Source organism: Sapajus apella, unplaced genomic scaffold, assembly GCF_009761245.1.
Source record: "Sapajus apella isolate SASKATOON/1434 unplaced genomic scaffold, GSC_monkey_1.0 scaffold25, whole genome shotgun sequence".
NCBI lineage: Eukaryota > Metazoa > Chordata > Mammalia > Primates > Cebidae > Sapajus > Sapajus apella.
Window position 1 is genome coordinate 21,010,578 of NW_022436965.1, and position 17,537 is coordinate 21,028,114.

A 17,537-nucleotide genomic window follows, 5' to 3' on the forward strand; every position below is an offset into this window, starting at 1 on the left:
ATGATTGTTTATATATACATTAAATGTGTAGCTAATTGGTTTTATAGGTGCATTAAATTTATTTAATATGATAAATACTAAATTCAAATTTATTTGATATGATAAATATTAAATAAATTTAGTGCACATATGAAACCAATGATCATTGGTTCTTAAATTTAATGTATATATAAATCCTTAAGATCATTAAGTACAAGGATTAAAATTTATTCTTATTATTTTTAAATGATCTTATAAAATGGATAGAATTAATAATGTTGTCCCATGTCTACAAAATAACTGTGAATATTGCCATGCTGTGTCTTTTGATTGGGGCATTTAGCCCATTTACATTTAAGGCATATTGTTATGTGTGAATTTGATCCTGCCATTTTGATGCTAGCTGGTTGTTTTGATCACTAGTTAATGCAGTTTCTTCATAGTGCCACCACTGGTCTTTACAATTTGGTATGTTTTTGCAGTGGCTGGTACTGGTTGTTCCTTTCCATGTTTAGTGCTTCCCTCAGGAGTTCTTGTAAGGCAGGCCTGATGGTGACGAAATATCTCAGCAGTTGCTTGTCCGTAAAGGATTTTATTTCTCCTTCACTTATGAAGCTTAGTTTGGCTGGATATGAAATTCTGGGTTGAAAGTTCTTTTTTTTTTTTTTTTTTTTTTTTTTTTGAGACGGAGTTTCACTCATGTTACCCAGGCTGGAGTGCAATGGCGCGATCTCGGCTCACCGCAACCTCCGCCTCCTGGGTTCAGGCAATTCTCCTGCCTCAGCCTCCCGAGTAGCTGGGATTACAGGCACGCACCACCATGCCCAGCTAATTTTTGTATTTTTAGTGGAGACGGGGTTTCACCATGTTGACCAGGATGGTCTCGATCTCTTGACCTCGTGATCCACCCGCCTTGGCCTCCCAAAGTGCTGGGATTACAGGCTTGAGCCACCGCGCCCGGCCTGAAAGTTCTTTTCTTTAAGGATGTAGAATATTGGCCCCCACTCTCTTCTGGCTTGTAGGTTTTCTGCCAAGAGATCCGCAGTGAGTCTGATGGGCTTCCCTTGTGGGTAACCCGACCTTTCTCTCTGGCTGCCTGTAGCATTTTTTCCTTCATTTCAACCCTGGTGAATCTGACAATTATGTGCCTTGGGGTTGCTCTTCTTGAGGAATATCTTTGTGGTGTTCTCCTTATTTCCTGGACTTGAATATTGGCCCGCCTTGCTAGGTTAGGGGAGTCCTCCTGGATGATATCCTGAAGAGAGTTTTCCAAGTTGGTTTCATTCTTCTCATCGCTTTAAGGTACACCGATCAAATGTTAGATTAGGTCTTTTCACATAATCCCATATTTCTTGGAGGCTTTGTTCATTTCTTTTCACTCTTTTTGCTTTATTTCACAGAGTGGACTTCAATCTCTGATATCCTTTCTTCCACTTGATCAATTCAGCTATTGAAACTTGTGCGTGCTTCATGAAGTTCTTGTGCTATTTTTAGCTCCATGTTCTTCTCTGCACTGGTTATTCTAGTTAGCATTTCATCTAACCTTTTTTCAAAATTCTTAGTTTCCTTGTATTTAGTTAGAACATGCTGCTTTAGCTCAGAGAAGTTTATTACCTACCTCCTGAAGCCTACTTCTGTCAATTCATCAAACTCATTCTCCATCCAGTTTTGTTCCCTTGCTGGTGAGGAGTTGTGATTCCTTGGAGGAGATGAGGCATTCTGGTTTTTGGCAATTTCAGCCTTTTTGTGCTGGTTTCTTCCCATCTTCATGGATTTACCTACCTTTGGTCTTTGAAGTTGGTAACTTTTGGATGGGGTCTCTGAGTGGATGTCCTTTCTGTTGATGTTGAAGCCATTTATTTCTGTTTGTTAATTTTCCTTCTACCAGTCAGGCCCCTCTGCTGCAGGTCTTCTGGAGTTTGCTGGAGGTCCACTCCAGACCCTGCTTGTCTGGGAATCACCTGTGGGGCCTGCAGAATAGCAAAGATTGCTGTCTGTTCCTCCTGCTGGTAGCTTCGACCCAGAAGGGTACCCACCAGATGGCAGCCAGAGCTTTCCTGTATGAGGTATCTCCCAGTCAGGATACACAGGGATCAGGGAGCCACTTGAGGAAGCAGTCTGTCCCTTATCAGAGCTCAAGCACAGTGCTGGGAGATCTGTTGCTCCATTCAGAGAGCTGCCAGGCAGGGACATTTAAGTCTGCTGAAGCAGAACCCACAACCGCCCCTTTTCCCAGGTGCTCTGTCCCAAGAAGATGGGGGCTTTATTTGTAAGTCCTGATGGGCTGCTGCCTTTTTTCAGAGCTTATGATGTGGGTCCTCTCTCTGATTATCAGATTAGAGTTACCTGCTCTTTTAAGTTATTAACTGATAAGGTTCTTTTCATACTTTGTTTCTTGTGAAATCTCTTCAGAATCTAAGAACTTAAAGATCCAGATTCAGAGTATTTTTTAATTCCAAACATGTTCTTGATGTTAGAGTTAGCTTATGACATATGTAAAATGTGATTCAATTTATATGATATGTAAAATTAAATTTGCATATAGGCTTCTCTCATAAGTAGAGAGTACCTTGATTTGTTGAAGGCTACTGACTCTGGTTTTAAGGGACTGGACCTTGGCTTGCATACAGATTCACTGCTACACACATACTTACAAGGTTTTCTGTGATCAATAAGTTCCTTGAATCCTGGAGTCTGAAGGGATGAAACACCCAGTGTTTGTCTAGCACATATAAGCACTGACAGTGCCAACTGGTCCACAATTTCAGTGCAACAGTTAGCAAGCAAAAGGAGTTGGCAGAGAAGGTAGACAAGCCTAATCAAGCTGTTGTGAAGTAGCTAAACTGTATTCTACAGGACAAGAGGCTTTGCAGTTCTTTATGATAACCACATCACTTTCCTCCTGCAACCTTGTGGTCATAAGGGACTCCTCTGTCCCTCTGACTTCCAGGTTTAGGTTAAAGCCTCAAATTCCTCAGCCCTTGTAAAGCCAAAACCCTCCCCATAGTTTCTGCAAATTCCTAGAGACACTTACATTCTTGTCACAGTTTCTGCCTCCATCTACTACCTCTAAACCTACTATTTCTGTTTCAACTCCACATCAGTGCTGACAAGACACACTCAGCTCCTCAGATTTCTGCAAAAACAAAGTGATTCCCATCAAGAACTTGGAAAATCAGTAACTTTTCTGATTTTCAGGGAAGCAGGGGATGAAGGGATGGTGTTGCATCATGTAGCCCACGGTCTTCCATCAAGTCACTCTTGGTCTCTTTTTCTCTCTTGGCACCCCTCCCTTTCAAAGAAAAATGCATTCTACTCTTTATCTCACCCTTACAAGTTAGAAGAGCAAACGTCATTACTTGCACATGCCCTGGAGTCTCACAACTCAAACTCAATCAACTTGTCAAAGTATTTCTTCCAAACAAATAAATATAGTCTTGTCTCTAAAAGGAATCAGTCCAAATATTTTTCTTCACCTCATTGTATCCATAATTGGGATTAATACTGGGACAGAGTCTAAGTGCACATTGGAAGAGTTCTCAATGGAGAATGAAGAACTCAACAACATGCACTCAGCCTCATGTAAATTTGCTTTAACTTCCATCTACTTTCCCTTTTCAGGTATTAGCATGAAAGAGAAAACACAAAAAAAAGGGGAGATTTTTCCATGTCATTTGGTATGGCAAATTAGGAAGTAGAATATTTTGTGAAGGAACATGTTTCTTGTAGGCAAATATGCTGGACTTGAGCAATGTGGTTTTCAGCCCTCCTGCACACGAAGCGAGGAGGCATCCTGCATCATTTGTCCAGCCCCCTTAAATAAAAGCTCTGCCCATAGAAAGCCCTAAAAAGTCACAGAAGAGAATGAGGAGGAGGCAGGAAAGAAGTAGTGACATTTGCAAGGGGCCTAGAGGCTGGGACAACTATAGATTATAATAGAAGAGTTGGGTGGGGTGAGAGGAAAACCCACCACAGCGATGGTAGAGTATTATTGTTCTTTTCCCCCCATGATGACATATACTAACATACACAAGTACCCTTTCACTTGGTAACACCCACAACTGCCTGCAAAGAAAACCACAATCTTTCTCTGCAGCTCCCAACTGCCTACTGAAGGACGATCTCAACAGTGAGTAAAGAGTAGGAGGAGCTGTGACCTGTGCCCTGTGCTCATGTGAGGCATGTGAAGGGGAGGAGCTGCATGGGAGGGTAGGTGCAGGAGGGCAGGGGGCACCTGCAAGGTCTCACACATGTGAGGCTAATTTCTGTCTCTAAAGGCTCATCCTGTACTTTTTCCAAGGATATTCATGTCTCCCAGCCTCAAGGCTTCATGTGTAATCACCAAGCCTATTTTGTCCAAGAGGCAGAGAATAAAAGTGAGCAGCCACAGGAAGTTGCACCTTTAAAGTGTATTCCTGCACCTACACTTTCAGTCTGAAGGTTCTGAATTCATTTCACAGGTCAGCTCAGATATTACATGTATTGAGATAATGAGCTGATGAGAAAACTAAAGCCTGAAGAGTAAGCAGAATGATTTAAAAGGAAGGGAAATTCCCTAATCCTAGAAATTACTGAAGATCATTTTCTTTTTCTCTAGTACATTTTCCATTCATTATGTCTTCCATGATTTTCAAAACAACTCTGTAAGATAAAGAGTCCTTGAAAAAAGGGAGAAGTGATCCATTCACTTTTGGCTGTATGGCCAGTGACAGATTAAAATACTTTTCTACTTAAAAATAAAGTGTCAAGAGTATACAATTCTACCAAGTTAGATGGAGAGTGGAGAAGAACAGGTCATACCCTAAAGGATAGAGATTAACACTTGGTTTAAAGGCAGGTAATTAAGACAGTGTGCTCTTAGGAAGGAATAGGCAAAATGACCCAGGGAGCAGAAAAAGAGTGTGGACACAGACCCACATAATCTGTAACTGACCAAGCATTGTAGATCAGTGGAGAAACAACAGACAATTAAATAAGTGCTTCTGGATCTACTGTGCAACCACATAGAAGAAAATGCAACCACATAGAGGGAAATGAAATATTTCACAGCAATAAATACTTAAATGTGGGGAAAAAATAAAAGACTTGTAGAAAAAAAAATAGAAGATTTTTATGACTAAGAACAAACACACAAAAACTGAAACCCCAAAGAAAAAGATTGATAAATTTAATGACATTCAAATTAACAACTTCTGTTTATGTAAAGATGTATAAAAAGGGAAAATACAAGACACTATTAGAAAGGAATATTTGCTACACATACAAAAACAAGATTTATATCCAGAAAAAAATACTTCCTACAATTAGTATAAAAAGAAGACCAAAAAATCTTGGAAATGGGCAAAACCTATGAACAGGTGTTTTATAGAAGAGGAAACACAAAGAAGCCATAAATTAAATGAAAACATGCTCAACCTTAACATCATTAGTAGTTAGGAGAAAATTAAAACTGAATGAAATGCCAAGTCTCTCCTTCCAGATTACTAAAAATAAGAAAGTAAAACCATAACAAGTGTTGACAAATATGTGGAGGAAGAGAATTCTCATTTCCTGCTTCTAGGTTTATAAATTTGTATAAACACTCTGGAAAGCAGTTTGGCAAATCCTTGGAAACCTAAACATGCACATACCCAGTAACTCAGAATTTTTCTCCCACGTTTATACCTAGAGAAACTCTTGAACATGTGTTCTAGGAGATAGTTCAAGAATGCTCATAATGAACACAAATTATTTATATAATATTCATAATAAAAAAGAAAAGTAATACATTTTTCACTTCCATCGAAGGGAGAGCAAATTTTTGTAACTAGTGTTATTATCTGCAAATGTTTTTCTTAATAACAATAAAACTAATACCAATGCCTTTTCATAGCTGTATGTGATCTGTATTCAAATAGGCCTATTAAAGTCTAAACTCTTTTCACATGAATCATCACAATGACCCTGAATGAGGACTGAGAACTGTTGGATTATAAATAGAAAAGATGAGACCCAACCAGTAAAATTTGGTCATAAGTTTAAGAAGAATTAGAAGCAGCTATGAGGAAAAAAAAAAAAAAATCAAGACCCCAAACTTTCTTGGAATGAAAGTAGAGATTTCCACTGATGACAGTGGTAATTTTATCATCAGTGAAGACTGACATGCATTTGACCACACATAAGAATTATTTCCTTCTGGTTTTTAAAAACTCCTTCCTTAAGCCAAAAAGGTATAAGTGGATGGCACGACATGAATGTGTATATGTTGTTTTACTCCTACACTGGATGGATACATGAGTTGCTCTTTAAGAGCAGTGTGTACTGAAGAATAGGTAAATCTTCCACCAAGATGAAAGCTTTTCTAGTAGAAAGGCTTTAGCAGCACCAAGTGAGAAAAATACAGAATTAGACATATCCAGGTTGATTCTTCACCTCTCTAAGTCTTACATTTTTCCATAAATGAAATGGAGCTAAGAGAGGAAGGGGATAGAAGTGCCTAGAATATGCCATGCACAGTACCAGGCACATGGTAGGGATTCAGCAGAACCTAGCTCTCTACCGTCAGGCTCTTACGCCCACTTGTGACTGGCACATTCCACTCACTGAATGGGAGTCTGGCCCATCCAACATCTGACCATGCCCACAATTCTGAACCCAGATGTGAGCCCACCCAAAAAGGATGTAGCAAAAAGTCGTGAGGCTTAATAAGCTTCAGGCTTTTTCTTGCATAAGCCCATTTAATGGGCCAAGTGTTTTTGCTGAGAGTTGTAGAATATTCTATGTGGAGATGGGAAGGCAGATTACAAGTAGAAAGCATTTCTAGAGAAGACCCATGGTAAATTCCCTGAAAAACTGCCTCAGAGGAAAGAGGCCCCCATAATCTGTTGTGATTTATTTTCTCATTCTACATAGATATTTACTTTCACATATTTTTAAAAGAATATTTATAGCAGCCTTTGTAATAGCAAACATTGAATATAACCTATATGTCCATCAAAAGTAAAATAGACTAATACATTGTGGTACGTCCACACAATGGAATATCGTGCAATAATGAAAAATAGACTGTAGTTGCACAGATGGATTTTCACAAACTTCAATTAATATTGGAAGAAATATACATCCACGAAATATATCCAGTATAATTCCACTCACATAAAGCTCAAAATATGCAAAATATCAACAGTATATTATGTAGAAATATATATGTAAGTAATAACACTATAAATCAAACCAAAAGAGTGATTAACACAAAATTCAGAAAAGTGGTTATCTCAGGGGTGAGGAATAGTAAGACTGGGGAGACAGACACAGAGCATTTTACTTGCTGTAATCTCTTTGCTAACCTACGTGGTTTTGCTATTCTTTAAATTGTACTCTTATCGTTAAAGATTTTTTTTAATGATCAATAACAAAGATGAGACTCTACAATTTATAAGCGAGTTCCCAAGCTGGCCAACAACAGCACGATGCTGCCTATTCTCACTGTTACTCTGTCAAATTCTTCTCACCCCAAAATATAAATTTTTAATGGATGACCCTTTTAAACTTGGGTCCCAGCTTAGACAGCTATTAAAAGCAGGTGGGAAATGAGCACATGCATATTCATGATATCTTTATCTGAGATTCTCATGAGTTTAGTCTCCAGATTTCCATCACAAGAGTCAGATGGCAAATAAGAATAGGAGCAGAAATTTTTATTTTGACTCCATGGATCGAAGAGTTAATCTGAGTTTTGACTTTCAGATTTTTCAAATAGTTGACCTATGTCAAGTTTGGTCAACCCTTTCTCTACAATAAATTAAAACCTCAAAAAACACTTTAATCACTCTCACAAATATTGAGAAACTATTATCTCTAATAATTGAAAAAAGGATGTTATCACCCTCTTTGCACAAGAAGAGAAGTTTAATGATACATTAAAATAAAGCCTCACAAAATAAGGTTAATAATAGTTGCATGTATACTCTGTAGTACCCAGAGGTCTACTGAATTAAATATTATGTTAACAACCCCCATTCATAATATAAAGGCAAACCAGTGTTATCAACTAGTAACCCACCCCAACAAGCTTGTTTTAATGGGTAAATATAATATTGATACCAAGAATTTTGAACCTGTGTTTTCTTAGATCATGGATTACCAGCTCAGCCAGCTGACTTCCAAATGCACAGTGTCATCCTTAATAGATTCAGGAGAGAATGTGTGGGCCTATCAAAATCTTTATCACGCTTGTAAAAACTCAAAGAAAACATCTTACCTCAGTGAATTTAGAATGCTATAACTTTTGAAATATATAAGAAGTTTTTTTTCTGATAGTAAAACAAAAAATATGCATGAGGAAAATTTTGGAAAAGGTATAAAAAAATAGACTATTTAAATTTCCCATAGTTCTACCATCTAGAAATTACCACTATTCATGTTTTGGAGCATTTTCTTCCATGTTTTTTCTTCCCAAGAACACATTCATATGTTTACATATTTGAGACTCTACAGTTGGTTACCTCTTTTCATATTTTTCTGTTAGCATCATATCATAAATACTTTCTAATGCCATTAAGTGTTATTTATTGATCATTCTTATGGTTATATAATATTCTCCATATAGGTATGATATAATTTAAATAAAAGTTTTTCTGTTTGAGGACATTTTGGTTGTCACCTTTTTATATCAAAAAGAACTTTCAGTTGCTCCAGTGATAAATGCACTTTACTACAATGCAATATCAATGCAGCAAAATTGCACTTGTACCCTATGAATATATACAAATAAAATAAATAAATAAGTGTGCCAAATTATTCTTGAAATAGCTGGAAAACAAAAAGTCTTTGTAGTTTTTTTTTTGTATTTTATGTGCATCTCTCATGCTACACAATGGATACCAACTTTTGGACATCAGGAAATTTTTGAAAAATGTGCCATTGATCTCATTTTGTAAGGCTAGAAATCTATTTGTACATTCTTTCATTTAACAAATATTTATCATGTGCCTATTACATGCCATGAACTGTTTTAGGTGCTAGGGATAAAGCCTAGAACAAAATAGATAAAGTTCCTGTCTTCGTGAGTTCATCTTATAGCAGAAGAAACAGAAAGAATATGTCAATGGGGTGTTAATTATAACAGAGAAAAATAAAGCGGGAGAAGGGGGAACAGAGAGTGTTTGTGAGGAGGTTATGGTAGTAGTGGTTTTATTGCATATAAACAGGGCTGTCCGGAAAGGTGACAAGCTGAAACTTTAACAGAGACATGATGACGTGAGACATAGGGAAACCCAGAAGAGAATTTCAGAAGAGGGAACAGAAAATGCAAAGACACTGAGGTGAAACAGGAACATTCCTGGTGTGCTTGAAGAAGAAAGAGGCCGGTATGGCTAGAGTTGAGAAGGTGAGGAGTATTGGGCAGAGAGGTAGATGACCAGGCCAGGTCAGGGAGAGCCTCAAGAATCATCCTGGCTGTTGTGTAACCAACGGACTCTAGGTAGAGGGAGGGGCAAGGTGGAGGCAGAAAGACCAATAAGCAGGTGATCAAACAAAGTAGGTAAAATATGACAGTAGCCTGGAGTACAGGGATATTGGAGACGATGAAGAAATATAATGCTATTGTGGATATATTTTGAATTTAAAGATGTCATAGTTGCTGATGAATGATATGGGGGTGTGAGAGAAAGAGAGGAGGCAAGGATGGCTCCAGGACTTGGGCCCAAGGAAGTAAAACAAAGGAGTTGTCCTTTACTGAGATATAAGTGACCATATAATAATATATTGCTTAAATCAGAACATTTTTCAGAGTAAAGAAAGAAGCTCTTGATGATTAAAACATGACAGGACCACATGCGTAAGCCAGAAATGATCTGAATAGAGTCAAACAAATCGCCACCCTCCTCATCATGACCTTGACAAAAGCAAGCTGGATTTCTGTTTTGTTTTAGTTTTTGAGTGACGAAAGAAAAAGAAACTTAAAAAAACAGGTGGGGGGGGAAGAAACTTGACTGTAATGTGTTCAAGGGAAAAGGTGAGAAAAGGAAGTGGAGACAGTTCATAAAGATAACCCTTTTGAGGAGTTCAGCTTATGGCTCAAAGGGGGGCTAGAGAAATGGGCTAATAGATCAAGGAACATGTACATTCAAGATAGATTTAATTCTAGAAAGGAGAACATTGTGCATTTACATGCCAATTGGAAAATCCAGGGGTGGGAGAGACACCGGAGAGCAGAAACAAAGCTGGAGTGATACTTTTGACTGGGCAAGTAGACATGGGGTCCTGGGCCCCCATGGAGGAAGGCTTGGCTTGGGTAGGAACAGAGATGTTTCATTCGTCGGAGGAAAAGCAGATTGAGAGTCATGGGGACAGAAGCATGTGGAAGTTCTCTTCTGATTGTTTGTATTCTCTTGATGACTCTAGGAGGCCAAATCAAAGATCCAGCCAAACAGAAAGCAGACTTCTTTAACAGGGGCTCAGAATAAGACAAGCTGAGTCCTTGTTTCCACTCTGACTTTTTTGACTCCTTTGGGACAAGTGCTCACATCTCCCCATAACACCAAGAGAGTCACTGGTAATGAGGTTCTCTGCCCATCACTCCAGGGACGCAGGGGTGGCAGGGAGGGGACTCCCCCCCGCAGTCCCTCCCATCAGGGCATAGTGGAGCAGTTGGGAGGCGTTGGGGTAGAATGTGCAGTGGCCACTGAAGAAGACAAACTTTGTGGAAAAGGGATCATTTATCTGCCACGAAAAAAGAAGAAACAAGAGGTATCCTTGATGAGGCAAGAGGGGGATGGGCAAAGTGCTCTAGAGGGAGACTTCTTTATTCAAAAGAGAATTCTCCAGCACGCTGTGCCATTATGCCCTGGAGATTCTGAGTGAGACACAGGCCCTTGCCTTCAGGAGACCACGGGCAATGAGGGAAATAGAAAGCAAGGAAACAGTACATTGTTTGACGTTTTTGTTTGTTTGACTGATTTGTAAATCGGTAGGATTTGGTTACATGATGTGCTAGGAGGAGGACTTTATAAGCAAAGGAAGCACCTGGACAAACGTCAGGTTTCTGAGGCGAACAAATCTGTATGCAGCCCTCCTTAGCATCAGGGAGTGGGCTCCACGGCACCCCTCTCTCCCCGTACATTACAGACATCAGATTGGCCTCCTCGCTGCACACGCTGCGGTCAGTCCCTCTCTAAACTCTCATATGCACGACAGGAAGTGGCAGTTTCCCCCAAGCACACTTCTTAGTGACTTTGAAGTCCCTTAGCATTCGGCAGCACTTTTATTTTTAGCGTCAGTAAGTGCAGCACCCTCTGCTTGCAACAGCTATCACAAAATGCATCTGTTCCTGGCTGAGGCCAGATCCACCTCAGCAGTCCAGCCTGTCGAAGCCAGCACTCCACCTTGGGCTAAGTGGACACTGCTGGCATGCAAAACGTCATGGGCTTTCGATGGCACCTCAAAGCCCGAGGCAGCACGTGAACTTTGGAGCCCTTATCCAACACCTTAACTTCTGTGTCAGTGATCTTTAATTTCTTCCTTGACATTTAACCTTTCATGGCACTTGCCTTCCCTTCCTTTCTCCCTTCCAGGTACTAAGACCCCTGAAGATTTTGGACATAAGAGATGACTGCTAAATGATGCTGAAACATCAAAGGGCCTGTGTGTACATTAGTAAAATGCCGGTCCATCAGGTGACATCAGCAAACAGCACGGGAGCCCTTGGATGGATCATTGGAAACTTAATCCCAGAAATCTGCCACTCTGCCAGTGGAGAAGCTGACAGGAGGCAATTTTTAACAGAAGTAACAACCAGAAGACAGATTGAACCTGAGGATAAGTGACGTGACGTTTAGCAGGTATCTACGATACAGTGGCAGGATTTCTCACACTTTTCCAAATTTCTTAAACTACACCAGAGAAGTTCCCTGAAAACAAACAGTGCCACAGTTTCCCATGGCAGGTGTAGAAGCCGAGTCTTATCAAAAACTTGCTGACCTAATAGGCCATTTCCATTTCTTAGTAATGTCTCTGATGTTCAACCACATTAAAACTTTCCATGGCCTGTCCTGAGTTCTGGACCCATGGGGTAGTTAAGAGAGTGGACAGTCTACCTGGGTTCACATCTTGGATCTACCATTTGCTGGCTTTGTAACTCTCGGCAAATGTCCTCACCTCTCTGTGCCTCCCTTTCCTCATCTGTAAAGTGGAGTGAAAGCAGAATGTCATCCACACAGGGGTTGAAGGGTCACACGAGGTAACGTGTATGCCCTGGGCTTGGTGCTGGGGCAGCACAGAACACATGTTCAGCAATATGATTATTGCTAATATGTACAAAAGTTTATTTCACTTATCTACCTCACACTCAGTGTGCTCAAAACTCACCTTGGGTTTGCCATTAGCCCCAATAAATTCACAGCTTAGTGAGTTGGCTTTACTTGGAATTATGTTTAAGTATTCTCTCATGAAATTAAAAACCTTTAAGTTAATAGAGTTCCTGATATCAGCTGAATGATGAGACAGAGTTATTATTAGGAAGGAGAGCCTTTGACCAGGTCCTTAAAATTACACTGAGTCTTTAATGTAGTAGCGAAGAGCTGCCCTTTCAACTCCAAGTCATGGAACATAGACACCAGTTCCAACTCTGCTGCTAGCGTCTCACTGTGATGCTTTCCCTGGGTCCCAGCAATAGCTTCCAAAACTATTTTTAAATACTTGAGAAAACCATAACTAAGAGCTCAGGTTTTGGATCACCTAAAACACAAGATTAAATCCTAGATTTCCTGTAGCACAGCAAATTTAAATTTCCTAATCTCCTAAGGCTCACTTTCCTTGGCTGGAGACAATACCAGAATCCATTTCATAGGATGCTATAGGAATGCTGTGAAGTAGACATGATCAAAGACCTGCTTCCAGCTAATCTCTCTAACTGCCTTGTGGACAGGGCAACTGCATCTCTCTGGGTCTGTTTCTGCATCTATAAAATAAAGGACTTGGATTCACTGATTTAAATTTCCTCTAGCCTTAATAAGCTTGATGCCATGATTACCAGATCCTAGAATATTCAACATCTGTGATTTTACTAATATTGTTCCCTCCTTCTTGAATGCTTTCTTTCCAATCCTTTCATCAATTTCTGATTGTCAATATTCTCTCACAGTATAAGACAAAAAAAGAATTCTCAATCTTCAAGATCTGTCTCAAAAGGAATGAGAAATCGGTGTACTAGGAAAAAACTTGACACCACCACTCCGGGCAAATCTCAGACCACCTCCGATCCTTGATTTCCCCTCTGTGAAAAGAAATAATACTGTCCACCCTTCATTCCCCACAGTCAAATTGTAAGGACTGGTGGATCATTTCATTCATTGTCTTTGCAACTGGTCATTATAAACAGGGCATTACTAGTTCCCGTTTTCTCCGTGAGCCCCTTTGCTCCTCTCCTATGGCTGATTCTGTGCTGTGCCTTGTGTCGTTGACTGCATGATTCTACCAAAGCCCTGCAAGCCACGCGGTGAGGAGGGTCTGTCACCAACTCCTCGTGCCACCTCCTCGAAGCAGTCACCTCAGAGCTGGCACACAGTTGGTGCTCAGTGAACATTTATTTCATGTATTCATTCATTCATTCAACAAAAAGTTATTAAACCATGCTGGGTTTTGAAGTACCATGATGAATGAGACACACACTTCCTGCATTTGTGGAACATAATGGTCTAGAGGAGTGAAAGACATTAAACAGATGAATGTAGAATGCACACAGCAACAAGTGCTAAGAAGGAAAATCACAGCTGTTAATAGTGTGGATACGTCTGTGATACTTAATTTAATGTGAGAGGTTAGGGAAAGTCCCTTGAAGAAGTAACAGTGAAGCTGGAATCTAAATAATCATATGACTGTGTTCATCAGAACTAAAGTCTAGGGCAAAAGTCAATATATTTAACTCTCCCCCTGGAGGGAGCTCCAGGTCAGATGAGTATATTCAGTTGGTTACTTCAGTCAGTCCCGCATGTGCGGTTCCTCCATGATCTCACCGTGCATCAGACACCTTCAACAAATAATAACAGGTTAAAATGTGCTCCTCACCCAGCTCACACCACATCATCCAGCCCAGCTTCCTCCTCTCTTCCCACCACCCAGCACCACTGAAAAGAGATGGAAAGTCACCTTCCTGACCAGCAAATCACCTCTTACCCCCAGATAACACTCCTCCTTCTGTTCTGCCAGCCCAGACCTCTGACCTTCCAATTCCTCAGCCTCAGCCCCCACACTTCACACATCACCTTCTTGACAGTGAGTTTGGACCTTCAACCAGTCTACTTTTTAGCCACCCACAACACGCCTCAGTCCCATTCTCAACCCTATGCAGACGCCTCATGAGAGAACTGATCTTTCATTCCATTGCAGTGGTTTCTCCCTCTGGGCTCTTTCGGGGGATGTGTATTTCCAGAGCACCCCTACCCCAGTTCCGTTTCATTACAGACTGTGGAAATGTGTCTCTTTCTCCCTCAGCAGGATGGAAGGCGGAAGTGGGAACCAGGACTTAGCAGGCCACATGAGGTCACACAGCAGGCCCTGCCATCCAGCCCAGCTCTCTCATAAACTCTGCAGAGACCACACAGCTCTCTGATGTTTGAGCGGCTCTGAAAGGAGTTGAGGTATTTACCTTTATTCTGACCATAATGACACCCAAGATGTGGACTTTCCCTGGCGGTGACTCAACTCCACTACACACTGTTTGTGGGGCATTGGGCTATTTTAAGCATTCAAGTCAGCTTGTTCTGGGTTCTGAGCAATGTAAAATGAATGAGATTGTCCTTCAAAGATCAAATAAAAGGTTGGGGCTAAGCATCATTTAGCAGAAATAGCATTTAAATTATACTCACCCAAGACATTATGTCCCTGATTAGATCAGATATAAAGTAGGAATGAAAATAGCATGAAAACTTCAATATTAGGCAGAATATAATGATTTACAGCAACTAATATGTGGTCACATAAATGTAACGGATTCTCAACAGGTTTCTACTAATTGGTGACTTAAAAGGAAGTTTCCATGGAAAACAATACCATGCAGGAGCACTTCTCTGAGGAAGAGAGATCGAGGAAAATGGCAATTGTCTGACTTGAGAGTCTTCAGACATACGTCTGTCCACCTGAGACCATAGTTACACACATCTTCAAATGGCTCTGCTAGCATACAGCCCAGAGTAAGGAAGATTCCAGAGTAAGGGGTCCGTGTGGGCTCTCTCTAAGTGGAGGCAAGAAAGAAGGCAAAGGGGAAGTGACTACTGAGACCCAGCCTTGGGAATAAAGATAGATGGCAGAATTCCAGAAGGGCCACCAGTTAACACATCAGAGAGGAGTAAGCAATCATTGACAAGAATTTAGTGAGATTCATGAAGTAACTCACTCCAGTCATGAAAGTACATGGTCTGTACAAGGTAATCAGTTTCTTTAAAGAATAAAACAAAATGGCCTGGGGATGAAACAGACTGAAGCATGTACAGCTTGACTGACCATTTTTTCACAACTGAGACATAAACATAGATCAGAAACCAGCTCTACCCTAAGACTCCTCTCAATGCTACATATGTAGCATGTGCAGGAAGGTATTATCTGAACATCTGGCATCAGAATCTCCTTAGAGATTGAGCCATCTTTAGGGAATCCCCGGGGGGTGGGGGTGAAGGTGAAACCCCAAGTGTAGATCAACAAGCCAAAAATTAATCAGGAAGGAGAAGGAGAGAATGGCTGAGTAACAGAGCAGACTGTCCAAAGGTCCTTTAATAACAAAAGCATTTCATAATAAATTTGAAATTTTTAAGTTGCTTCAAGTAAATGCCACACTTCTTTGCTTTTTCTTCCAAGCTTCAGTCCTTTGATAAACTCTGCTAGACCCACAACGATGTGTGTGTGTGTGTGTGTGTGTGTGTGTGTGTGTGTGTGTGTGATCAAACAACAGGGCTGAGTTTTCTAGCCACACTGACCAGTGGAGAACAACAACTACACACACACAAAAAAAAGTGGTGGTCTAGAAGCCAAACTGTTCAATGGCCGCAGAGGCTCAGAACTAAAGATAATTATGAAGCATAAGCCTCTTTGTGAAACTGCAAAAATCTTAGAAAAGCATTGAGCATCCACATAAAATGATTTTCAGGTGAGTCAAATCTGAACCTTAAAAGGCAAACAGTCATAGCAAACATCTGGGTTGCATATATGAGCACACTGAGAAGCCATGTATTCCTAAACTCTGGGAGCAACTCACTGGCCAATTTCTTTAGGGCAGCCACCTGAAAACTCCTTTGTATCTCTTAAGATTTAAGGAGCAAACAATAGCTGTGATATCATCATGAGATGTGTTTTCTCATCTAGCATTATAAGAAGACTGCATCCCCTCAGACCCTTTAGCCCCATGGTACCCAAAGCCAATGTAAACAGTGCTGTTTGAGTCATCTATGGGTGCCTGTAAGAGACCACATAAGAGCTCCAGTGACATAGGAACCTGTTACAAATGAGCTCTAACATCCCTCCACTTAGTTCCTTCTGGTGCTACCCATCTGTGACAGCGTAGCTTAGTTGTCACACTTCCTTCTTGGAGGAAACATAGACAAGATTTCCTGGAGTTGCCTAGGGAAGGAATTCGGGGTGGCACAAATCAGGGCCACATACATAGCTTTCCTCTCCAGTAACTTCTGTGCCCTAAAATAAGGCTGGCAATTGCTAGTTCCTTCACCACATATCCAAGTGTGGCAACGACTTCTTTGTAAGGGAGGGAGAGAGAGGGTGTCCAAGTAACAGAGCAGACCAACAGTAACAGAGCAGCCCTTTGACCCTAAGAGTGGAGGAAATTTTTAGCCACAAATGACTCTAGGGCCTCATGGCCTGTATGTCTATTCCAGCCTACTCATATGCTGTCTTATTTCTGTTTTACAGGAAGTTGTTATTGCACATAGACTAATTTTCACATGGACAATTACCCATAAACTAATTCATCTTCACTGGCTAATTGCCAGAGTCTTTAGAAAAGAGATTCAGTATTGCTAATACAGCAGAGCACACTGCCCAAGAGCACAGCTTTGGAGTCTGATTAGATGTCTGAATTCACTTTTTAACACTTTGGCCTCCCCAAGAACTAGGAACGAAGAGAGACTAGGCAGCAGGAAAAAGAACCACCCAGACCTCTGGCTTCTCTGCCTGGAATAAGTTGCCAACATTGAACTGTCCGCCTGGGAAGCCTGTTGTTGTAGGGCCACCTGCTCAGGCAAGACTCTGGAAGTCCAAGCTGCTAGAGCCCTAACTTCACCTGCTCAGTTTGATGAAACAAATGTGAGTGATCAAAGGCAAGAATGGCAACAACTCAGGCTTTCCAACCACCGACCAACACACCAAGCCTTCATCTGTACTTGAGTCCAGACTCAGCCTCTTCCCTGAACCAGAGCTGCTCAGTGTAAACAAAGAATCACAGGGCTTTGCAGCCGGAAAGGATCACAGAGTTAATCTCATTCAATCCTTTTGTTTTGCAGCTTAGGGAACTGAGGTGAAGCCCTCTTAGGTGATGAGTCCAAGATTATAGTCTAATAATGGAATCAGAACTAATA

The 17,537-nt window shown here is 40.7% G+C and overlaps 1 protein-coding gene across 1 annotated transcript in view; it reads right to left on the reverse strand.

The window, feature by feature from the left end:
- Positions 1–17,537, reverse strand: part of XCL1 (X-C motif chemokine ligand 1) — a 169,024-nt gene that overhangs the window by 29,937 nt on the left and 121,550 nt on the right. Inside the window, exon 4 of the mRNA XM_032291459.1 lies at positions 15,007–15,187. The gene's annotated coding sequence lies outside the window, so the exon portion shown is untranslated. The remainder of the gene's footprint in view (positions 1–15,006; positions 15,188–17,537) is intronic.